Raw genomic sequence first — 25,768 nt, forward strand, 5'->3', positions numbered from 1 at the left:
ATAGCACCAACATTATATTAATATGCAAAATAACTCTTGTCTGTTTCATGACTTATAGAGGGGGTCTTGATGTTCTGATATAGTGTCTAGTTCCAAATTTCTCGTGTAAGCTTTTGGGTTGTTATTGATTTCTTACTCAGTTTCATGTTCTTTGTTGTATAGAATAGAATATTTTGCTCTCGTGGGGCATTTCATTTAATTATTCACCGTAACCTTTCAGTCTATTAATAATTCATTTCTGGGATTTAGCACTAGCCTATCTGTGTGCAATAATTATTTTACATTATGCCACTCTTTGTCTTCTTAATCACTAACAGGTGTAAAATGCAATAAGATACTCATCTATGCTGGTAAGTATGTTGCTTTTATAATTCAACAGAGTGATCTGACCGGTTTGTGCTGGAATTCTTGGCATGACAGCTTACTCTCTCATTCATATAGTTTTATCAGTGTTACTGTTTATCTACAAAAATAATCAGTGTTTGGAAATATAATATGAATAAATACAAACGTCTGGGCATCAAGTGGCAGTAGGGGAAAACATGTATGAAGGAGGAAAAGGACTGGTGAGGTTTAAGAAATGGAAATAGTTGTGGGAAATTCACCCCGATCTGTGGACATAGGGTTACTTATTGGGCGGGATTAGAGGAAAAGACAGATTGTTGGTATCTGCACTGGACAAGATTTGAAAACTGGATAACTTAAATGTGGAAGAACAGGTAATAAGCAAGACAGAGATTACTGAAAAATATCCGGAGAAAGAGGCCAGGTGGGAGAGGTGGATGAGAAGTTAGAAAACATTAATAAAAAATAGAGGATAAAAGGAACAGATAATGAAAGGAAAAGCTGAGAACACAGAATTTAACATAAATTTAGGCCACATTGATTGTGGAAACCAATACAATTTCTGCATGTTAAATATATTGTGAAACAGGCACCTACACATGCTATCTGGATTCTCCCCAACATAAGTTTCTTGGAACTTAGCACGTGAGAACTGGCTTTGTGGTCTGTGCTTGGTTTTCGGCACCCGCCTAAATTTTATGGTAATTTCTGTGGTCTTGGCATTTCCATTCATTAACTATTCCTTTCCTTCACTTCCTTTTATCTTTTAGTGCTTAATGGCCTTTTCCCCTTGGCTTCACCTGCACATGCATTATACATGTACATTGAACACACTACCTTCTCCCCTCTCTGTGTCCATCTCATCCTCCTGCCTTTCATTTCCTCATCTCCACTCTTTGCCTCTCCATCTCCTCCTCCCCCCTCATTCTGCATTTCCGCCATCCCCTCTCTGACTGTATATTCCTCCCCCTCTCTCCTTCCACCTCTGCCCCCAAATTCTCCATTTCAATTCAATAAAATAGGCAGACACTACTCCCGCAATATGCCTGTGATGCAGGCTGCACATCAGGGGTTTGGAAATCATTTATTTGCCCCTGACATACAGGCTGCCATGCAAAGCAGATCCATAAAGCTTGGTCAGTACCACTGCAACATAAAACACCAGTCATGTAGGGCAGTCTAACAGGGCCCAGAGAAATGTTTGTTGTGCCTGTCATGTAGGCTGCCGTGCAAAGCAAGTTGATTTGGCAGGCCTATACTGTTCCTGCACAACATGCCTGCTGTGCAGGGCAGCCTATGTGTCAGGGACTGTAAAGAAACTTTTTGCCCATATCTCCCCTCTATTGGAACTGGGTTGTTATAACCACTACAGTGCTGCTACTTGAGAGTCCAGCTGTTTCTGTGCCAAATTTGAAATCATTCCAGGGGAGGATATCCTGAACATACGCTGCTTTGTATGTATAAGAACTTTCTGAACTAATTTTCCCTTTCCCCTCTCCTGTCTAACATGTATTATGCACTTAGTTCTCTGCTCTTATGAAACTTTTGCAGTATTTTTACAGTGAACTCCCATCTTGCTTATTACCGTATCTTCTGCATTTGTTATCTGGTTTTCAAATCTCATCTGGTGTGGGTACCAACAGTAAGTCTTTCCCTCTCCTGTCCAGTAAGTTTACCCTGACTTGAGGTTTATTTGACTTCAACAGTAATTTTCTTTCATCCCTCTACATTTTCCTTCAGCTCTACTGTGAGGAGGAATCATTGGCTACAAAATATCACACTTTTCCTCATTTTGTGTGCTTTTGTAGTATGCCTCTCATAATTATTTATAGAATTCTGTTGTAGCCAAACTTCATCTGGGCCATGTAGTAAAAGTGGTGATCAACACAGTCTCCTAGTTTTTTTATAAAATGCAGAAGTGAGTTTTTAAATTTTATATATGCAAACAGCTATTCTTGTTAACACTTTTCTCCCTCTTACCAATTTTTATCATGCAGAATCTGCATACAGTTATTTTGTTGTCCGTTTTTGCAGCAGTAGTCATAATCGAATTCTCGCAGCTTTTATTATTATAGTGCTTGTTAGTAATATGCATATCATGAGTGCAGTACAAAACAGTTCTAAGAATGGGTAGCGGACACACTGTGCCTGGATGTCTAACGTTGTTTATTAGATTAGCTCATTGGAAAAGCCGTATCTGTATAGTTCTCTCTATCTTAAGTTTTGACGCACGCTGTCTAGTTGCTTTGCTGAAAATATTCGCTACTGGTTCCTTCAGCTCTATGCTGTGTCAGCATTTGCCTTTGCTAGTGTGAACCATTAAAATCCTGCCACTTTGATGAATGTTCCTTCAGTATGGCAGGCAGAATTAGCTGGCTGTTGATCATAAATGAGTATGCATAAGTTAAATTGCAAAATGAGAGAAGAGTCAAGTGTATAACGTGTCATTAAATGAATACACAAATTAACTTGTGGGGAAAATTTAATAATGAACTGAAGACCTGCGTAAGTTTAGGATATATTATATCATTAATATATATTATATAATTTATGAGCATTGAAATGCCTAATATCAGTTTTCCTAGAAGTATATGTGGAATGAGTTGCTAGTGTGAGTTTTTGCTCATTAGAATATTTTAGTGCATATTTATATCTAAAAACCAAGATGATCTCATTTCAGGGCAGAATTTGAGGAAGTCGTATCCCTGCTGGAGGGCCACATTCAGAGTCTGATCCAGTCCCGGAAAGTATCCTGTCACAAGTGGGGCACTTTTGTGTTTCTTCTGTGGGAGGTTCTGGGTTTGAGAGAATGAGGAAGTGGCTCTGGTTATTTGGTTCTGTACCAGATCGGGAGGGTAGTTGCGGGATGCGAAAGCTGTTGTCAGGTTGTTGGTGTAATGGTTCAGGGATTCCGGACTGAGCAGATTCGTTTGCCACGAAGACCTAGGCTGTAGGGAAGGGACCGTTTGATGTGGAATGGGTGGCAGCTGTCATAATGGAGGTACTGTTGCTTGTTAGTGGGTTTGATGTGGACAGACGTGTGAAGCTGGCCATTGGAAAGGTGGAGGTCAACATCAAGGAAAGTGGCATGGGATATGGAGTAGGACCAGGTGAATCTGATGGAACCAAAGGAGTTGAGGTTGGAGAGGAAATTCTGGAGTTCTTCTTCACTGTGAGTCCAGATCATGAAGATGTCATCAATAACTCTGTACCAAACTTTGGGTTGGCAGGCTTGGGTAACCAAGAAGGCTTCCTCTAAGCGACCCATGAATAGGTTGGCATACGAGGGGGCCATCCTGGTACCCATGGCTGTTCCCTTTAATTGTTGGTATGTCTGGCCTTCAAAAGTGAAGAAGTTGTGGATCAGGATGAAGCTTGCTAAGGTAATGAGGAAAGAGGTTTCAGGTAGGGTGGCAGGTGATCAGCGTGAAAGGAAGTGCTCCATCGCAGCGAGGCCCTGGACGTGCGGGATATTTGTGTATAAGGAAGTGGCATCAATGGTTACAAGGATGGTTTCCGGGGGTAACGGATTGGGTAAGGATTCCAGGCGTTTGAGAAAGTGGTTGGTGTCTTTGATGAAGGATGGGAGACTGCATGTAATGGGTTGCAGGTGTTGATCTACGTAGGCAGAGATATGTTCTGTGGGGGCTTGGTAAGCAACTACAATGGGGTGGCCGGGATGATTGGGTTTGTGAATTTTAGGAAGAAGGTAGGGGTGCGGGGTGTCGGTGGGGTCAGGAGGTTGATGGAGTCAGGTGGAAGGTTTTGTAGGGGGCCTAAGGTTCTGAGGATTCCTTGAAGCTCCGCCTGGACATCATCAGGAACGGGATTACCTTGGCAAACTTTGTATGTGGTGTTGTCTGAAAGCTGACGCAGTCCCTCAGCCACATACTCCCGATGATCAAGTACCACGGTCGTGGAACCCTTGTCCGCCGGAAGGATGACGATGGACCGGTCAGCCTTCAGATCACGGATAGCCTGGGCTTCAGCAGTGGTGATGTTGGGAGTAGGATTAAGGTTTTTTAAGAAGGATTGAGAGGCAAGGCTGGAAGTCAGAAATTCCTGGGAGGTTTGGAGAGGGTGATTTTGAGGAAGAGGAGGTGGGTCCCGCTGTGACGGAGGACGGAACTGTTCCAGCAGGGTTAAATTTGGATAGTGTCTTGGGGAGTTGGATCATTAGGAGTAGGAGTAGGATCATTTTTCTTCGTGGCAAAGTGATACTTCCAGCAGAGAGTTCAATAATATCCAGTGAAGTTATTAGCGAATGCGAATGTGAAATAATCTGGGTTAAGTTAAGTATCAAAGGAGGGTCAGATATGATAGTCGGATGCTTCTATAGACCACCTGCATCAGCAACCGTAGTAGTTGAGCGCCTCAGAGAGAACCTGCAGAACGTCGTGAAGAAGTTTCGTGATCATACTATTGTAATAGGGGGAGACTTCAATCTACCAGGTATAGAATGGGATAGTCACACAATCAGAACTGGAGCCAGGGACAGAGACTCTTGTGACATTATCCTGACTGCCTTGTCCGAGAATTACTTCGAGCAGATAGTTAGAGAACCAACTCGTGAAGCTAACGTTTTAGACCTCATAGCAACAAATAGACCGGAACTTTTCGACTCCGTGAATGTAGAAGAGGGTATCAGTGATCATAAGTCAGTGGTTGCATCAATGACTACAAGTGTAATAAGAAATGCCAAGAAAGGAAGGAAAATATATTTGCTTAACAAGAGTGATAGGGCACAAATCGCAGAATATCTGAGTGACCACCATCAAACGTTCATTTCTGAGGAAGAGGATGTGGAACATAAATGGAAAAAATTCAGAAACATCGTCCAGTACGCCTTAGATAAGTTCGTACCGACTAAGGTCCAAAGCGAGGGGAAAGATCCACCGTGGTATAACAATCATGTACGAAAGGTACTACGGAAACAAAGAAAGCTTCATCATAGGTTTAAGAGTAGTCGAATCATAGCTGATAAGGAAAAGCTGAACGAAGCGAAAAAGAGCGTAAAGAGAGCAATGAGAGAAGCATTCAACGAATTCGAACATAAAACATTGGCAAACAATCTAAACAAGAACCCTAAAAAGTTTTGGTCATATGTAAAATCGGTAAGCGGATCTAAATCCCCTATTCAGTCACTCGTTGACCACGATGGCACCGAAACAGAGGACGACCGAAGAAAGGCAGAAATACTGAATTCAGTGTTCCGAAACTGTTTCACTGCGGAAAATCGTAACACGGTCCCTGACTTCAGCCGTCGCACGGACGCCAAAATGGAAAATATTGAAATAAACGATATCGGAATTGAAAAACAACTGCTATCACTTAGTAGCGGAAAAGCATCCGGACCAGACGAGATACCCTTAAGATTCTACAGTGATTATGCTAAAGAACTTGCCCCCTTTCTATCAGCAATTTATCGTAGATCGCTGGAAGAACGTAAAGTACCTAGCGACTGGAAGAAAGCGCAGGTCGTTCCCATTTTCAAGAAGGGTCATAAATCAGATGCGAATAATTATAGGCCTATTTCGCTTACGTCAATCTGTTGTAGAATAATGGAACATGTTTTGTGTTCTCGTATTATGACGTTCTTAGATAATACAAATCTCCTTCATCATAACCAACATGGATTCCGCAAACAGAGATCATGTGAAACTCAGCTCGCCCTATTTGCCCAAGAAATTCACAGTGCCGTAGACACTGGCGAGCAGATTGATGCCGTATTCCTGGACTTCAGGAAGGCATTTGATACGGTTCCGCACTTACGTTTAGTGAAAAAAATACGAGCCTACGGAATATCGGACCAGGTTTGTGACTGGATTCAGGATTTCCTAGAAGAAAGAACACAACATGTCATTCTTAACGGTTCAAAATCTGCAGATGTAGAGGTAATTTCGGGAGTACCGCAGGGAAGCGTGATAGGACCTTTATTGTTTACAATATACATAAATGACTTAGTTGACAACATCGGTAGCTCCGTGAGGCTATTTGCAGATGACACGGTTGTCTACAAGAAAGTAGCAACATCAGAAGACTCGTACGTACTCCAGGAGGACCTGCAGAGGATTAATGCATGGTGCGACAGCTGGCAGCTTTCCCTAAACGTAGATAAATGTAATATAATGCGCATACATAGGGGCAGAAATCCATTCCAGTACGATTATGCCATAGGTGGTAAATCATTGGAAGCGGTAACGACCGTAAAATACTTAGGAGTTACTATCCGGAGCGATCTGAAGTGGAATGATCACATAAAACAAATAGTGGGAAAAGCAGGCGCCAGGTTGAGATTCATAGGAAGAATTCTAAGAAAATGTGACTCATCGACGAAAGAAGTAGCTTACAAAGCGCTTGTTCGTCCGATTCTTGAGTATTGCTCATCAGTATGGGACCCTTACCAGGTTGGATTAATAGAAGAGATAGACATGATCCAGCGAAAAGCAGCGCGATTCGTCATAGGGACATTTAGTCAGCGCGAGAGCGTTACGGAGATGCTGAACAAACTCCAGTGGCGGACACTTCAAGAAAGGCGTTACGCAATACGGAGAGGTTTATTATCGAAATTACGAGAGAGCACATTCCGGGAAGAGATGGGCAACATATTACTACCGCCCACATATATCTCGCGTAATGATCACAACGAAAAGATCCGAGAAATTAGAGCAAATACGGAGACTTACAAGCAGTCGTTCTTTCCACGCACAATTCGTGAATGGAACAGGGAAGGGGGGATCAGATAGTGGTACAATAAGTACCCTCCGCCACACACCGTAAGGTGGCTCGCGGAGTATAGATGTAGATGTAGATGTAGATGTAGATGTAGAGAGTACGAGTGTAGGACAGTAAATCTTTGACGAGGGCTGTTTGGTTGAATCTGGGAGTGGGGCTGAAGGTGAGGCCTTTGGATAGGACAGAGGTTTCGGATTGGGAGAGAGGTTTGGAGGAAAGGTTAACTACTGAATTAGGGTGTTGTGGTTCCAGATTGTGTTGGTTGGAATTTTGAGGTTTTGGAGGGAGTGGAGCTGGAAGTGGGAGATTGAGTAGATGGGAGAGACTGGGTTTGTGTGCAATGAGAGGAGGTTGAGGTTTGCTGGAAAGGTTGTGAAGGGTGAGTGAGTTGCCTTTCCGGAGGTGGGAAACCAGGAGATTTGATAGTTTTTTTGAGGTGAAGGGTGGCATGCTGTTCTAATTTGCGGTTGGCCTGTAGGAGGATGCTCTGAACAGCCGGTGTGGATGTGGGAGAGGAAAGATTAAGGACTTTTATTAAGGATAGGAGTTGACGGGTGTGTTCATTGGCTGAGTTGATGTGTAGGTGAAGGATTAGGTGGGTGAGGGCAATGGATTGTTCAGTTTGGAACTGGTATAGGGACTGATGGAAGGAAGGGTTGCAGCCAGAGATGGGAACTTTGAGTGTGAGGCCTTTGGGGGTAATGCCAAATGTCAGACAAGCCTGAGAAAATAAAATATGCGAGCGTAATCTGGCTAGGGTGAAAGCATGTTTGCGGAGGGAATGTAAATAAAACTTAATGGGGTCGTTGTGGGGGTCTTGTGAGGGTGACATGGTATTAGAAGGCTGATGAGGCAACAGTTTGTTGCGAAAGCTTGAATTTTGTGTGTATGTTTGTGTTTGTTTGTGTGTCTATCGATGTGCCAGCGCTTTCGTGTGGTAAGTCACATCATCTTGGTTTTTAGATATATTTTTCCCATGTGGAATGTTTCCCTCTATTAATTCATATCATTAATTTGAACCCAACAATCACGCTTGTTATTGTCACTGTTGCATTTCGAAATCTTTACTGTCGTCTTATTTTCTCTTTTTGTTTTTGCCAGTAGTTTCACTTTGTATTCACCTTCTCCTTTTTACCATAATCTACTATACAATTTTATCCCGCCTATATATACTCAATAATACGTCACCCACTTCCAAACCATAACCAAAAAATTTTTTTCCGCTTTCAACACTACCGCTGCTATAAAATCCACCGTTTCTACTCCACAAACAGTTCCTTTCACCTATTAAACAACCATTTCGTCTAGTTCTGATAACTTTCGCTTTATTTCCATTTCCGTTTTTCCCACATCACTGATAATTTTTTAGCCGCTTCCCACAGGTTTTAACGTCATTATTTCTTCGCCAGACAATTGTTAGCCTCATTTTCATAATCTGCCACCACAAAACCACTCTTTTTAATACATTTACACGCCGTTTTTTCGAAATTTTCCCGAATCTCTCCATCCTTTAACGTGTTTTGGCGGCAACACAACCACCTAACCTTTGTGCACATCGTTGTCTACCAACTCAAGTTCACCACAGGATCAACATAGCCCAGCTTTATCCAACACTTTTTCGCCTTTTTCACAACAGATCTCCAGTTACTTTCTCCAGTTATTTTCATTTTCATTTCAACCTCATGTTACACTTTCCACTTTCTAATACCATGTCACCCTCACAACACCCCCACAACGACCCCATTAAGTTTTATTTACATTCCCTCCGCAAGCATGCCTTCACCCTAGCCAGATTACGCTCGCATATTTTATTTTCTCAGGCTTGTCTGGCATTTGGCATTACCCCCAAAGGCCTCACACTTAAAATTCCCATCTCTGGCTGCAACCCTTCTTTCCATCAGTCCCTATACCAGTTCCAAACTGAACAATCCATTGCCCTCACCCACCTAATCCTTCACCTACACATCAACTCAGCCAATGAACACACCCGTCAACTCCTATCCTTAATGAAAGTCCTCAATCTTTCCTCTCCCACATCCACACCGGCTGTTCAGAGCATCCTCCTACAGGCCAACCGCAAATTAGAACAGCATGCCACCCTTCACCTCAAAAAAACTATCAAATCTCCTGGTTTCCCACCTCCGGAAAGGCAACTCACTCACCCTTCACAACCTTTCCAGCAAACCTCAACCTCCTCTCATTGCACACAAACCCAGTCTCTCCCATCTACTCAACCTCCCACTTCCAGCTCCACTCCCTCCAAAACCTCAAAATTCCAACCAACACAATCTGGAACCACAACACCCTAATTCAGTAGTTAACCTTTCCTCCAAACCTCTCTCCCAATCCGAAACCTCTGTCCTATCCAAAGGCCTCACCTTCAGCCCCACTCCCAGATTCAACCAAACAGCCCTCGTCAAAGATTTACTTTCCTACACTCGTACTCTCTGCTGGAAGTATCACTTTGCCACGAAGAAAAATGATCCTAATCCTACTCCTAATGATCCAACTCCCCAAGACACTATCCAAATTTAACCCTGCTGGAACAGTTCCGTCCTCCGTCACAGCGGGACCCACCTCCTCTTCCTCAAAATCACCCTCTCCAAACCTTCCAGGAATTTCTGACTTCCAGCCTTGCCTCTCAATCCTTCTTAAAAAACCTTAATCCTACTCCCAACATCACCACTGCTGAAGCCCAGGCTATCCGTGATCTGAAGGCTGACCGGTCCATCGTCATCCTTCCGGCGGACAAGGGTTCCACGACCGTGGTACTTGATCATCGAGAGTATGTGGCTGAGGGACTGCGTCAGCTTTCAGGCAACACCACATACAAAGTTTGCCAAGGTAATCCCGTTCCTGATGATGTCCAGGCGGAGCTTCAAGGAATCCTCAGAACCTTATGCCCCCTCCAAAACCTTTCACCTGACTCCATCAACCTCCTGACCCCACTGACACCCCGCACCCCTACCTTCTACCTTCTTCCTAAAATTCACAAACCCAATCATCCCGGCCGCCCCATTGTAGCTGGTTACCAAGCCCCCACAGAACGTATCTCTGCCTACGTAGATCAACACCTGCAACCCATTACATGCAGTCTCCCATCCTTCATCAGACACCAACCACTTTCTCAAACGCCTGGAATCCTTACCCAATCCGTTACCCCCGGAAACCATCCTTGTAACCATTGATGCCACTTCCTTATACACAAATATTCCGCACGTCCAGGGCCTCACTGCGATGGAGCACTTCCTTTCACGCTGATCACCTGCCACCCTACCTGAAACCTCTTTCCTCATTACCTTAGCCAGCTTCATCCTGATCCACAACTTCTTCACTTTTGAAGGCCAGACATACCAACAATTAAAGGGAACAGCCATGGGTACCAGGATGGCCCCCTCGTATGCCAACCTATTCATGGGTTGCTTAGAGGAAGCCTTCTTGGTTACCCAAGCCTGCCTACCCAAAGTTTGGTACAGAGTTATTGATGACATCTTCATGATCTGGACTCACAGTGAAGAAGAACTCCAGAATTTCCTCTTCAACCTCAACTCCTTTGGTTCTATCAGATTCACCTGGTCCTACTCCATATCCCATGCCACTTTCCTTGATGTTGACCTCCACCTTTCCAATGGCCAGCTTCACACGTCTGTCCACATCAAACCGACCAACAAGCAACAGTACCTCCATTATGACAGCTGCCACCCATTCCACATCAAACGGTCCCTTCCCTACAGCCTAGGTCTTCGTGGCAAACGAATCTGCTCCAGTCCGGAATTCCTGAACCATTACACCAACAACCTGGCAACAGCTTTCGCATCCCGCAACTACCCTCCCGATCTGGTACAGAACCAAATAACCGGAGCTACTTCCTCATCTTCTCAAACCCAGAACCTCCCACAGAAGAAACACAAAAGTGCCCCACTTGTGACAGGATACTTTCCGGGACTGGATCAGACTCTGAATGTGGCCCTCCAGCAGGGATACGACTTCCTCAAATCCTGCCCTGAAATGAGATCCATCCTTCATGAAATCCTCCCCACTCCACCAAGAGTGTCTTTCCGCCGTCCACCTAACCTTCATAACCTCTTAGTTCATCCCTATGAAATCCCCAAACCACCTTCCCTACCCTCTGGCTCCTACCCTTGTAACCGCCCCCGATGCAAAACCTGTCCCATGCACCCTCCCACCACCACCTACTCCAGTCCTGTATCCCGGAAAGGCAGAGCCATGTGTGAAAGCACCCACATGATTTACCAACTGACCTGCCTACACTGTGACGCATTCTATGTGGGAATGACCAGCAACAAACTGTCCATTCGCATGAATGGACACAGGCAGACAGTGTTTGTTTGGTAATGAGGATCACCCTGTGGCTAAACATGCCTTGGTGCACGGCCAGCACATCTTGGCACAGTGTTACACTGTCCGGGTTATCTGGATACTTCCCACTAACACCAACCTATCCGAACTCTGGAGATGGGAACTTGCTCTACAATATATCCTCTCTTCCCGTTATCCACCAGGCCTCAATCTCTGCTAATTTCAAGTTGCCGCCACTCTACCTCACCTGTCATTCAACAACATCTTTGCGTCTGTATATGTCTGCTTGTGTCTGTATATGTGTGGATGGATATGTGTGTGTGTGCGAGTGTATACCCGTCCTTTTTTCCCCCTAAGGTAAGTCTTTCCGCTCCCGGGATTGGAATGACTCCTTACCCTCTCCCTTAAAACCCACATCCTTTTGTCTTTGCCTCTCCTTCCCTCTTTCCTGATGAGGCAACAGTTTGTTGCGAAAGCTTGAGTTTTGTATGTATGTTTGTGTTTGTTTGTGTGTCTATCGACGTGCCAGCGCTTTCGTTTGGTAAGTCACATCATCTTGGTTTTTAGATATATTTTTCCCATGTGGAATGTTTCCCTCTATTAATTCATATCATTAGTGCATATTTAGATTTGTAAATACACTGTAACTATAATTGCCCACTGTTTCTTTTCAGGTTTTCAGGAGATAGTGAAACCCTACATGATTTACACTCACAGCGACCTCAGATATCAACCTGATTACTGGAAGAAATGTTTTAAGTTCATGGGAACTTAAAAACTGACAGCACGATGTTAAGTGTCACCATGTTACTACATAAATTATCTTGTTTGAAATGTTTTTGAATAATGTAAATATTCATTTGTTTGCACACGCTGAATGAAATGAATTTAAACAAATTATTGTTTTTAGCTTTTGAACAGTGATTTCTTTATTGAACTGTTGAATTAATTTCTGGTAACCTGAAGTTTATGGGGAATGTTATATTCTTCTGTAACCTTAACTGTCAGAAATTCTACAAGTAGAGCAAGAAATTTATAGCAGTGTGTTCATATTTTACTGACTGAATACCACATTTAGAGATATGACTTTTAGGACTGTGGAAGTTGATGTAGCCAATTGTGTATATAGTAGACCATTATTCTGTCCTGGTTGAAAATAGCACTCTCCTGTTGTGCTTCATTATATAGAGTATCAATAAATGCCATGAACATTTTTTGCATTATTTTAAGAGATAATTGAAATATTGAAATAGAAAAAATATGTAACAAATGTTGAAAGTGTAGATCTGAAAGAAGCTTTGCTTTTTCTGGTGCCATCAGAGGGAGCATATACATTGTTAGAGTGGTTTATATTTGCACATATTTTTTTAAAATCCTTGTCTTGTGCATTTCATATTCTTAGCTTAAGCAGTTACATTTTAGAAATAGCTTATTTTTCACATTAGTATTATATCAATCATATTATCTCATTTGTAACTGGAGGGAGTTGAAATATGTACTATGCCTTAATATCTTCAAGGTATTGCGTTTGAAGTAAACTATGTGACAGTTTGATAGTATGGCAAGACGATTGACTGTGTGGAATTCTATCAAAGACAGAAATTTATTTTGAGAGAAGTGGAAGTTACTTAGAGTATCAGATTTTAATATTAGAGTCTTACATTTATGAAGTGATTCCTATTCTGAATTTAACCAACTTTGTTTGCAAATATATAGTTCATTTCAGCATGAATTTCTGTTAAATGTTCTGTTGGTTTAAATTGAATTGGATTTTATGTAATTATAGGGATGTAATACCTAAAATCAGAACAAATATCCTACAATACGTATAAGTTCTGCTTATATCATTATTTGTGTTGATAAAAGATTTATTTACATATTGACAACTTTGCTGTTTGATGTATTTTTTGTCCCCCTCATGCTTGGTTATGTAATGTTCTGATTCTGTTACATAGTTCGTAATAATACAATAAAGTTTGTCATATAACATTTACTACAACTACAGAAAGTTTTGTTTTAAAATGTAAGAATTTTAATGTAAGATTTTGGGCAAGCAAAGGCTAGAATTTTATGACAAAAATTATTCTGGGAGGAAAATAAAAGTAAACTGTGAAAAACAAGTTGTGTTTATTATCATATAAATTAAAGTATAATAATTATTAATATTGTTACTTGGAAGTGTCATTGTCATTATGAAAATTTATGTAGGTGGAAGTAATTTATTACGTGATTCGCTTTGGAACAAACTCAAACTGAATTTTGTGTGTAAGGTTCTCTATCATGCGCAGTGTTCCTTATCTGCCTCCTATGGCATTTTGCTAGACATTTGTGACACTTGCATTGATTAAACAAACCCATGATGTATTGTACAGTTCTTTAAACCCTTTGTAGCTCTTCTATTGGTCTGACTTGATTAGGGTCCAGGATGGTGTACAAAACAAAAGGATTGGTTGAGTGAGGGTTTTGTAAAAATCTTTCTTGTAAGCTGTGTAATCAGTGTTGCTGTTTATCTGTGTTATTTACATTTGTTTACTCATAATTAGCAGCCAATCTTTGCTCAGTGTGCTGATCATCTGCAAGTTGATCCAGATTTTGTAGTGATTCCCTAACAGTTGTAACTACTTTGTCTGCAAACATCTTCATAAGAATACAGATATCCACCAAGTTCATATGTACAATCATCAACAGCAGTGGCATGGTGAACCCACTGTGAGGAATGCCAGAAGCATCTGGAATTTTATGACATGTCTGATGATGCCTCTCAATTAAGAAAGGCATACTGAATACCGTTTGCTAGGAAGTCATCTGTCTTGCCTTGTGTGTTCTCAGTATTTTGTTTACTGGGTGATGGCTTTCAGGAAGTAAAAAAAAAATACAGCATCTACCTGAGCTCTGCTATCTGCTGCTTTGTGCAGCTCCTGAATGAACAAAGAAAGTTGGATTTCACATGATCAGCACTTGGTGTAAACCACTTAATTCCTACATACTATGTGTAATATCTCCAGAAAACTTGTAGTATGCAAGTGCAACATATGTTCCATAAATCTATAAACAATGATGTTAGGAAAAGAATAGTTTGCTACTCACCGTGAAGATACCTGTCAAGTTGCACACAGGCACAATGAAAAAGACACATATTATAGCTTCTGTCCACAACCTTCTTCAGTAAATAAAACACACACATTCACACAGACAAGCGCACATGGCCAGTGCCACTGGCAGCTCTGACCAGAATGATACTGTCAATACGAATAGCAATCTAGAGTGGGGTGGGAAGGAGAGGGGAAACGGTACAGGTGGGCAAGAGAGCTACTTGGCAAGGCGTTGCATGTGCAGCACTTGGAGGTGGGGTGTAGGGGAAAAAATGGTGAGCGGAAAAGGAAAGGAGCAGAGAAGGGGAAAAGACAGTCGGGTACATTGGCAGAGGGCAGCACACGAATAGGGTGAGGGAATGTTGTTTTAAGGATAACACAATCTCTGCTCCTGAAATTATTTTGATCTCAATCTTTGGCAATATGCTGTTCCCACACCCTCCATCCAACAGTTTTTGCCCCCTTGTCCTGTCGCCTCCTCCCTTTTCGCATTCCCTCACCCTCTTGGTGTGTCGCCCTCGGCCAGGTACCTGCCAATTCTGTCCCCTTCCCCGCTCCTCTCCTTTTCCGCTCCTGATTTTCCCCTCCACATTCCACTTCGCGATGCTGCAGCTGGCAGTTTCTAGTGCCTGCATGCCCCACCAGACAGTGCTTCCCCCTCCCCCCCCCCCCCCCCCCAATTGTACCCTGCTATCCTTCCCCCTTCTCTGCCCCACTCCAGAATGCTGTTCACAGGACAGCCACATTCCAATCGGAGCAGCTAGTGGTGGTTTTGTGTGTGTGTGTGTGTGTGTGTGTGCGTGCGTGCGTGCGTGCGTGCGTGCGTGCGCACGCACACTTCTTTGTTGAAGAAGGTTTGAGCTGAAAGCTAGCAGTATTTTCATCATGCCTTTCTGCAACTCAGTGGGTCATCTTTGCAGTAAGTAACAATCTATCTTTTTCCTAATATTTTTGATAGTCCAACTTTGAGTGTCCATAATTCTATAAAAAAGTTTATAACAGTGAGAATGTAACATACATATGCTAATCATTTGATAGAATACTGGAGACATGTCAAAATATGGTTAATACAATTTCAGTTATATAAAGCTACCATTAATAAGATCAGAGTTCTATTTATGCATTAATGCAACTTTTTTTGTGAAAAGATACCTTTACATATTCACATAAGAAGACAATTTATAAACTGCATTCTGCTCAAATGTTCAGTTCATTGTTCATGAAATATTCAGCTGAGTAGTAGCATTGCTGAAGCAAAGTATCATGTAGTTTTCGTTTCAGTGAATCTAGGTTGATATGCAAAATGTTCTTGGGTTTTGATTGGTTATAAATTTTCATTCCCAAATACTGGGGAGTTTTAGCATAGGAGTTTAAATGCCGAGCAGGGAGCATAAAATTTTCTGTATTTATTATGAAAAGGATAGTTGCTATTCGCTGTACAGAGGAGATGCTGAGTCACAGATAGTCACTACAAAAAGACCGTTGGAAAGTGAGCTGGCCTTGTTGAAAACACGCATGCGAGCATGCAACCGCAGTGTCTGGCAGCTGGAGCCAGACTTGGCCAGACTCTGTGGCCGTGAGTTGTGTTTGCAGCCCCCTCCCTGTGTGTGTGTGTGTGTGTGTGTGTGTGTGTGTGTGTGTGTGTGTGTGAGAGAGAGAGAGAGAGAGAGAGAGAGAGAGAGAGAGAGAGGGGGGGGGGGTGAGGTGTTGCTGGCTGAAAGCTCACTTTCCAACATATGCTGAGTAGGAACTGTCATTTTCATAATATTGTTACTTTCCATCACGGAATCTCCATGGTTCGTTTTTGTATTTCTTGTCTTATGAGTGTGATCAAAGCAGTTATTCTTGCATATTCTAAATTGGTACACAAAAAAAAAAGAAATCAGATCTACAGGGTGTTACAAAAAGGTGCAGCCAAACTTTCAGGAAACATTTCCTCGCACACAAAGAAAGAAAGTATGTTATGTGGACATGTCTCTGGAAATGCTTACTTTCCATGTTAGAGCTGATTTTATTACTTCTCTTCAAATCACATTAATCATGGAATGGAAACACACAGCAACAGAACGTACCAGTGTGACTTCAAACGCTTTGTTACAGGAAATGTTCAAAATGTCCTCCATCAGCGAGGATACATGCATCCACCATCCGTCGCATGGAATCCCTGATGCGCTGATGCAGCCCTGGAGAATGGCGTATTATAACACAGCCGTCCACAATACGAGCACGAAGAGTTTCTACATTTGGTACCGGGGTTGCGTAGACAAGAGCTTTCAAATCCCCCCATAAATGAAAGTCAAGAGGGTCTTTCCCAGTCGCGAGTCATAGGCTGGAATGTTCTGTGCTCCGTAAGACGGCGATCAATTGCTTCGAACGTCGTCATGTCGGGACCTTCGTTCTGGAAATCTGTCTCTATACAAACGTACCGCACCATGGCTATTGCACCGTGCTAATCCATACATCAAATGGGCATCTGCCAACTCCGCATTTGTAAACATTGCTCTGACTGCAAAACCACGTTCGTGATTAACACTAACTTGTTGATGCTACGTACTGATGTGTTTGGTGCTAGTACTGTAGAGCAATGAGTCGCATGTCAACACGAGCACCGAAGTCAACATTACCTTCCTTCAATTGGGCCAACTGGGGGTGAATTGAGGAAGTACAGTACATACTGACGAAACTAAAATGAGCTCTAACATGGAAATTAAGCGTTTCTGGACACATGTCCACATAACGTCTTTTTTTATTTGTGTGTGAGGAATGTTTCCTGAAAGTTTGGCCTTACCTTTTTGTAACACCCTGTATATAGAGGGTACTGTTAATGATTCCAGATTTTTTTACAATGGATGACATGATTTCCTTGAGTGTACAGCAGACATTTCTAATAATTCTTTTCTGTAATTTCAGAATGCGCATCAGGTCACTAGAGTTGCCCAAAAAAAAAATACCACTGTACCTTACAATTGACTGGAAGTAGCTATGGTACACAATTTTCTTTGTGTCCATGTCAGTGGCATTTGCCAATATTTGCATTGCAAAGCTACATAGTTTGTTTACTAGATATTCCACATGTTTATTCCCATTTAAATTCGGTTCATCTTAAAAGTTTCATAGAATTCACGTCTAGATTTTGATTTTTATGGTTTATCAGTTTCGTGGGGTGTTGACTGTTTTGTTCTGAACTGGATCACACGGGTTCTTGGGATGAAACCATGTTTCTAAGTGACCTATTGTACTGATGATACTGACAGGAATGTTCTCATGCTCCTCAAGTAATACAGATGTCATCTGCAGATAAAACCGATGGGGCATTTATGTTGATTGACAGATCGTTAATGTAGAATAGAAACAAAATAGGTTCTAGGATAGAAACTTGAGGGACACGTTATATTACTGTCTTAGTATTTGGGAGAATAATTTGCTGCATTTGTAGAGACATCCACTCTTTGCTTCTTATTTCACATGTATGAAGTAAGCCAGTGTAGAACACTACCTACCCCTAATTCCATACTTGTCAAGTTTATGGATAAGAAGTGAGTGATAAAAAGACGAAAGCTTTTGAGGACACAAAAGATCCTTGCAACTTTATTTATATTGTCTAGTGATGTGCTAATGTTCACCACAAACTTGTTAATTGTGTCTGTGCTTTTTCCACACTGAAAGCCACATTGGTTTTCCAAAATCTCGTATTTTTCAGTAACCTCCACTAAACCAGAGTTCATTTACACAAATGACTTCAGTATTTTAAACTTGAACAAAATTTGAAGCTCATCTAGTTTAGAACTTTCATCATCTGAGTATTCAGCATATAATCCATTTACATTTTAGTGCATGATATATGCAACCTAGTCTCAGCTCTACTTAACAGTTTTAGATTTACTATTGGTTGGAACTTGTTTAGATTCTTTAACATCCCCTTATTTCATATTGTACCACAGGTGTCAGTGAACATTCTACTATATGTTTCGGAACCCAGTCTTTTAAAATGTAAATCATCTTTCTCCAGACATTTATAATATAAGAATTTACTAGAATCTATAAATACAGCTCCTACCCCATTACAGTACTCCTTGATTCGGGAATTTATTCTCATTATGTACAGTTTGCTCACTGATCTGTATATTATGTCACTTATTACAATCGTAGAAGCTTTGTAGAAGTCTATTGCTGTTGGAATAATGTTACTTGTCTCACCGGTGATTTCTACCGCACTGCTGCTTCGAAGAGAATTTGTCCCTATGTGTAGGAATGCAGTTTTGTATTTCAGCTGGATTCATCTTGTGAAGTTTCTTCCAAGCATATATTACTGAGGTGTTTATTGATCTCTTAAGACTTGATTCCTGGATGTACATCAATTTTTGCATGTATCACTCAGCCCATTTTCGCATCTTTGCCCATTGTTAATGTTTTGCTCATTTCCTTGTTTATGGTCCACAACAACTTGTTTTTGTACAACTACAGTTCACTTCGCACTTCAGGTCTTTATTTTCTGCTGTCAATAATCATATCTCACTTTACAAAATGTCTGTATCAATTAATAACACTTTTATAATTTTATCAGTTGGTGTCACTGCAGAGGCTAAGCACATGTTTTCTTGTTCTAAACAGTAGGAACACAATCACTATAGATCGTCACTAATGGATTTCAAACATACTTTGGTACATTTTTCATGCAACCAAAAGTTGCATGTAATGTACAGAATTTCTTTAACTCTGTCATCTATTTAGTGTGCATCTAAAGTTACGTGCATTGGTGTTACAAGCTGTACTATTGGCTGGTGTGCCCTGTGCCTTTTCTTTGAGGCAGTGTACTTGTATAATTTTTTTTGCATCTTCAGTGTCAGCTGCTTTCTTAGAATGTTGAAGAAACGGAGAAATCTGCGGGTTTGTAAATGATAGTTTATTAGCGTGACTATTGCTTCATTGTTGGTGTGGAGAAGACAGGCGCTTCTCAGGCGGCTTAAGTGCTGTGTAGCATCCAATGATGGTACAGTAGCCATGCCAATAAAATAGCTTTGAAAACTGAATCTTATCAATATGATCCTCAGTTGTGGTTGCTCACTGAATCAGACTTCATGTTTCTTGGAATGTTTGTATAATTTCTGGGGGCTTACTTTTCATCTAACTAAAGCTTTTCTTCGTAGATTTAAGTCTTGCTTTTCTATAACATTTTGTTGTGACAATTTCCACAAAAAGAACTAAAATGCAGTTACTGGTTTTGGCCAGGCAGTTGTCAACAGGTGCAGCAACCAGTAATATAAGTTTTCCACTTCTTTGTCAATGAGACATTGGTGTGCATAACTTAAGGACAAAAGTAACATTCACATGATGTCACAGTCAAGTAACATAACTCGATGAAACCTGGGCAATACATAGAAGGAACTGCTACGGTGTAGTATAGAATGTAACTGGAGAAAAATGCAACGAGACGAACAGAAATGATATATTTGTTCAAAGACAATAATTATGAAGGAGTCACTGCAACTTGTGATCCTGCAAAGAAAACAAAAGTGGAAACATTATCCTAAATAGGATGTGTGATCACGGCAGTCAACAGTGCATGCTCTGCAATGTGTGCTTGTGCTGGCCACCAGGTTCTCAAGAGTTCTTGTAGGGCATTCCACTCCTCCACCAGTGTGATTGGTGGATCGTTGGTGGTACATTTGGGCATACTGAAATGTCTCCCCAGTGTATCCTACACGTGCTTGATGGGCTTTGGAATTTAAGTCTTGGGAAGTAGGGGGGGGGGGGGGGGGCAGCAGGGCAGCCCAGGCCACACCAGTCCATTCGCCAAATAGCTTGTCGTTCCAAGAGCGGCTTTGTCTGCACATTTCAAATTGGTCGTGCATTGTCATTCATAAAAATGAATTCAGGCCCAAATGCACGTCAGAAAAGAGTACGGTGTCACAATAACTTTAATCGGAGAGTGTGCCGTGTTCAGAAGATTTCTAGGTCAGTACGCCCATGCAACAGTATGCCTCCCCACACCATAACATCTGGACCACTAAAACAATCATTTTTGACAGTGTTCCTAGTTGCATTACACTTTCCCACCTCTCGCCATATGAGGGTATGTGCTGCACCCAGTAACAATGTCAAACATTCTTTTGGTGGTCCAGCTGTTATGGTGTGGGTAGGCATTATGTTGTGTGGACATACTGACTTCTAGATCTTTGAGCATAGTAAACTCTCTGGTCAGTGTTATTGTAAACCTGTTATCTCTCCCTTGTGCATCTTTTCCTAGATGCATTCAGACCTGACAGTTTTATGATGGCTGTGCATGACCAGTCCAATCTGGCCAGGGGGAGCAGCTCTTGGAACAAGAGGACATGTGGTGAATGGATTGCCCCGCTCGTTACCCTGACTTATGTATCATCAAGCACATGTGGGATGCATTTGGGGGAGGTGTTGCAGCATATCCATATACACCAATGACCATCCAGCACTTGTCAGCTGTGCTGGTGAAGAAATGGAATGCCCTAGCCGAAGAACTCCCTACCAACCATGTGGCCAGCATGAGAACACATTGCAAAACACAAATTTGCATCTATGGTGTGTTGATCACTATTAAGAATCATGTCCAGTATTTTATAATATCCAGGGAACCATCGTAAATCATTGTGGTTTCAGTGGAATTGTCTTTGAAAAAATGAATTAAATTCTCATTGTGTTTTCTTTCAGAGGCATTCTGTAGCATTTCTTTCTATTTATGGCTGAAGTTTCATCAAGCCGTGTTACTTGGCAGTGACATATCATTGCGGAAGGTATTTTTGTCCATAAGTTTTGCACACCACTGTAGTAGGGAAAGTTCTGCCAGAATGAAAATAATTTAAGAATAAAGGACACCACTCACCATAAAGCAGTAGTGTTAGCTGTTGACAAGTACACACAATAGTGTGCCCTCTACATTTCTACAGTTTGGTAAGTGGTTTTCTTTGCCGTTAAATTATTTTCATTATAGGTCTATTCTATGTAGACAATACAGCAGAAATTTAACTTCATAGCTTCCAGCACTTGCAATTACACTCTGACGACAACCTCTGGCTGGTTAAAATTAGTAACTGCATTTCGAAATGTTTGTTATTACAAGAAGATGGTCACTTATTATCCGTTAAGTCATATTTTTCCAAAACTTTAAATCCTGACTTACCCCCCAAAAATAAAGGGTTCCAGTGCATATAAGAATTCATGTGTACCTAATGTTTCGATGTTGTACTTTCGGATTCTAGGATATTGATGTTCTGTTATATACCTCCCAGATTACTCTATATGCTTTTTGTAATTAAACTGAAAGGGCAAGGTAGAAATTTCGTGACTTTGACAGAGAAAGGCCATGTTACACTCACACTGTTGGCTTCTTTGGGACATGACAATCCCATGCCGCTCTCACTATCTGCCTCCTGTTCTTCCTGTCTTTTGCCACTTCCTCGCATTTAGTGATACCCAGCATTCTGCAGTCTGAGATCGCCTTGTGTTACCATCTGCTTCTGGTCTTCCAGGGGGTCTGGAGCCTTCCATCTTCTTGTCATATATCAGATGCACTATTCTGTCCTGGTCCATTCTAACATGGCCTGCCCATTGCAAATTTCTCACTTTGGCGATGCTCGCTAACGAGGGTTGGTCAGTTAGCTTAATTAGTTCTTCATTGGATCTCCAAATCCATCTTTGTATTACTTTGCCAAGTGTTGACCCAAAGATTTTTCTGTACGCTTTATTTAGGAAGTTTTGGTCATGCTCCATACTTCAGCTCTGTATAGCCTGATGATTGCTTTGTAGAGTTTCAGCTTGGTTTTCCTCATCAAGAGTTTGGGGATAGAAGTTCTTGGAGGGAAAAGTAAACTTTATTTGCATTCCATAGTCAAGTTTAGTGTTAGACTTGTCTCTTATTGCAATCAGTTATATTTACACCTGTCCGCCCCTCGTGGTCTCGCGGTAGCGTTCTCGCTTCCCGAGCACGGGGTCCCGGGTTCGATTCCCGGCGGGGTCAGGGATTTTTCCTGCCTCGAGATGACTGGGTGTTGTTGTGTCGTCTTCATTGTCATCATTCATCCCCATTACGGTCGGAGGAAGGCAACGGCAAACCACCTCCATTAGGACCTTGCCTAGTAAGGCGGTGCGGGTCTCCCGCATCGTTCCCCTACACTCTGTAAAGAAGCATGGGAGTTCATTTAATTTCCATTTTTATATTTACACCTAGACATTTAGAATTGAGTGTGTTCTTGGAAGTGTCATTTTCTATGTGAAGGTTATCACATTGTCATGTAGTCATATTTTCCTGTCATATGATCATGTATTCTCTGTCTTCTTCATTAATTTTTAAACTCATTTTCATGCCTGTTTCATTTAATTTCTTGAACAGTTTTTCAGTTTCATCACTGTTACTTCCTATTGGAACTAGGTCATCTGCATGGACCGGGATATTTTTTTGTTTGTCAATGATGCTCGCATTTGTTGCTCATTTGGTTTTTCTTACCAATTTTCTTCTGACAAGGTTGATAATAAGTGGGGATAGAATATCACCTTGCTTTAGTCCAGTTTTGTTCTCAAAAGTCCGATAGTCAGCCACAGTATGTCACCTTGCTTGCTGCCTTCTCCATATGTATTTTGACCAAGCTGATGAGTTTCTTGAGAATTCCATATTCTGCCACGATTTCCCATACCGTTTTTCTGTGCACCAAATTGTAGGCTTTTTGGAAGTATATGAACAGGTAATAGATGCTCTTGTATTACCAATTTTTTTTCATGGATGGTCTTGATGCAGAATATGCTGTCTATTGTTGGTCTATTTTTCTGAAAACCATTTGATAGTCCCCTGCTGTGCCCTCAGTATAGGTGGTGAGTCTTTGCGATATTAAATGTGACAGTACTTTGTACGTGGCTGGTAGGAATATTAGTCTATAATTCTTGCATTTTCATTTATCTCCTTTCTTGTGTTTAGGGACAATGGTTGATCCCTCCATTCATCAAATCTCGCCAAATCTTAAGGATAAAATGAAACAATTTTTCATGAAATTTATGACTAGACCACGGATTTTTAGGTCGTAAAAAAGTGTGTTTTAGGCACCTAAAATAGGCTCCTTCAGTAGTTCATTTAGGTTATATAAAACCTAAAATAGGCTCTAATAAAAATGATGCAGAGAAAATAAAAATAAATTAAAATACACAGTGTTGACAGTATGAACATCTCATTAGTCATTAAAACAAGGAGAATGAATATTTACACAGTTACAGAGCACAGCAATCTACAACATTAATGTTGAACATAACTCCAAATATTTTTGAGTTCCTGCAAGGTAAAGATCTCCGTAAAAAAGATGACCATAGCTTCACAATAAATAACCACAATCTTTTCTAGGTTTTCTTGTGAAAAACTGTGGCGCTAGTCAGTCAGAATCAATTTATACGCTGAAAAAGAACGTTCTACATCAACAGATTTGACAGGAGCATACTTCATTTTCGGCACATGTTGAACAGGAATGCTGCAGTCAGGAGTGCTGGATTTTCCACTAAGTATGTCAGCAACTGCACACAACTCCTTCAGGCCAGTTTTCTTCTGCATTTTTGCCCGTACTTTTTCCCCTACTTCACATGGCACTTCATTAATTTTCATTTTGACTTCTTCAAGCAAAGAAATATTGTCGTAGATAGGTCGAGCCTTCTAAGTGTGAAATTATTCTTGCCATAAATGTGTAGTGGGCCCTAGTGTAAGATAAGTCCCGTTTTAAAGAAGAATCTTTGAGTAACTCCATTGCTGCAGTTACGGATGCAGCATCCTCCGGTATAGTTTCAACCACCTTCCGGACAGCTGAGAGATGCATACTACAGTATTCTGCTATCAGCCACGTGCCCCAGTGGGTTACAACAGGCTCTGGTGGCAATGGGACATCTGGAAGCTGCTCTTTGAATGCCTGTATTCTTGATGGTGCCTTAACAAAAATTTTCTTCGCCATAGATATTATTTTATTTACTTTAGGAAATTGTAGCATTATTTGCCCTGCTATGCGGTTGATCCCATGCACTACACATGTTACGTGCAGCATCAATGGGTAGAATACTTTTAATACTTGAAACGTTGCTATAATATATGCAGCAGCATCAGTGACGGCCAGAAGCACCTTATTCTCATCCACTACGGTTGGGTATAGCACCTGAAGCCCATTGTTCACAAACTGTGCTATTGGTTGGTTAGTTTTTGCAAGCTGTTTTGAGTATACCAAATGAGCCCTGGATGGAGCATCTGGATCTAGCTTGCCAATAATCAGGTTTGCAATATAACGGCCAAGACTGTCAGTAGTTTCATCCATAGAAATCCATATACAAGATTCTCCAACATCTTCTCGGATTCTGTGCAATGCAGCATTGTAAGCTGAATCCACATAATTCTTACGTAAAGTTTACTCTGCAGGAATAGTCTGATGGCAGTACTTCTCGAGAAAACCTCTGAAAATAGGGTTTTTTAGTTTCCGAAAGGGGATGTTTGCTGCCGCAAGTGCATGACACAAATCACTGCTGAACTTGTTTCTTTCAGAGGATTCACCAGATTTATTGATTAAAAGAATTTGCTTCAATTTAACCTAATCCGTGATCTATTTTTTACATGTGAATAATAAAACACTTATAAAGAGTATTTGGTATTAACAGGGATAGCGATATAAAAAAAGACCGAAGTGTTAGGCAAATATGAAGCATGAGCGCACGCTGGGCAGAAAATATTTTTTTCCCATCTGTTGTATAGTGTGGAAAAACTTGAAGCCACTGTCTTATATAATGAAATATGCACTTTTTAGGATATTAAAGCCGAAATAGGCACTAACGTCGAAATAGGCTTTTTTAGGTCCTATAGAATTAACGCTATTAAGTGTAAATAGTCATGAAATGCATAAATACAAAATTTTATGCAAATAGGAACTCAGGAACAAAATAGGTTTTTACCTAAAATCCGCGGTCTATTTATGACCACCATATTTCAGCAATTCCCCTGGTGTTTCATCATTGTCTGCCACTATGTGGTCTGTAAGTTTTTTCAAACTGTTGTTTACCTCGGGCCTGTGTAATAAGTTGTCAAAAATATTCCTTCCAAGCCTTCTGTATATCATCTGATCTAGCGATAATGTTTCCATTTATATTGCCAATAGCTGCTGTTTGCAGTTGACATCCCTTTCTGCTGTTATTGACAGTGCCATATACTTTGCGAATGTTGTTTTCGTTCTGGTCATTCTCAATACTCTCTATCGTGTACTTCAGGTAAAGCCTTTCCTCTTTGTAGGGTCTTC

The 25,768-nt window shown here is 41.2% G+C and overlaps 1 protein-coding gene across 1 annotated transcript in view; it reads left to right on the forward strand.

The window, feature by feature from the left end:
- The window catches only part of LOC126475221 (inactive selenide, water dikinase-like protein), a 48,649-nt gene extending 35,129 nt beyond the window's left edge, over positions 1–13,520 (forward strand). Inside the window, exon 2 of the mRNA XM_050102887.1 lies at positions 12,075–13,520. The gene's annotated coding sequence lies outside the window, so the exon portion shown is untranslated. The remainder of the gene's footprint in view (positions 1–12,074) is intronic.
- Positions 13,521–25,768: the final 12,248 nt, after the last annotated feature.

This window comes from Schistocerca serialis, chromosome 4 (assembly GCF_023864345.2).
Source record: "Schistocerca serialis cubense isolate TAMUIC-IGC-003099 chromosome 4, iqSchSeri2.2, whole genome shotgun sequence".
Classification (NCBI taxonomy): domain Eukaryota; kingdom Metazoa; phylum Arthropoda; class Insecta; order Orthoptera; family Acrididae; genus Schistocerca; species Schistocerca serialis.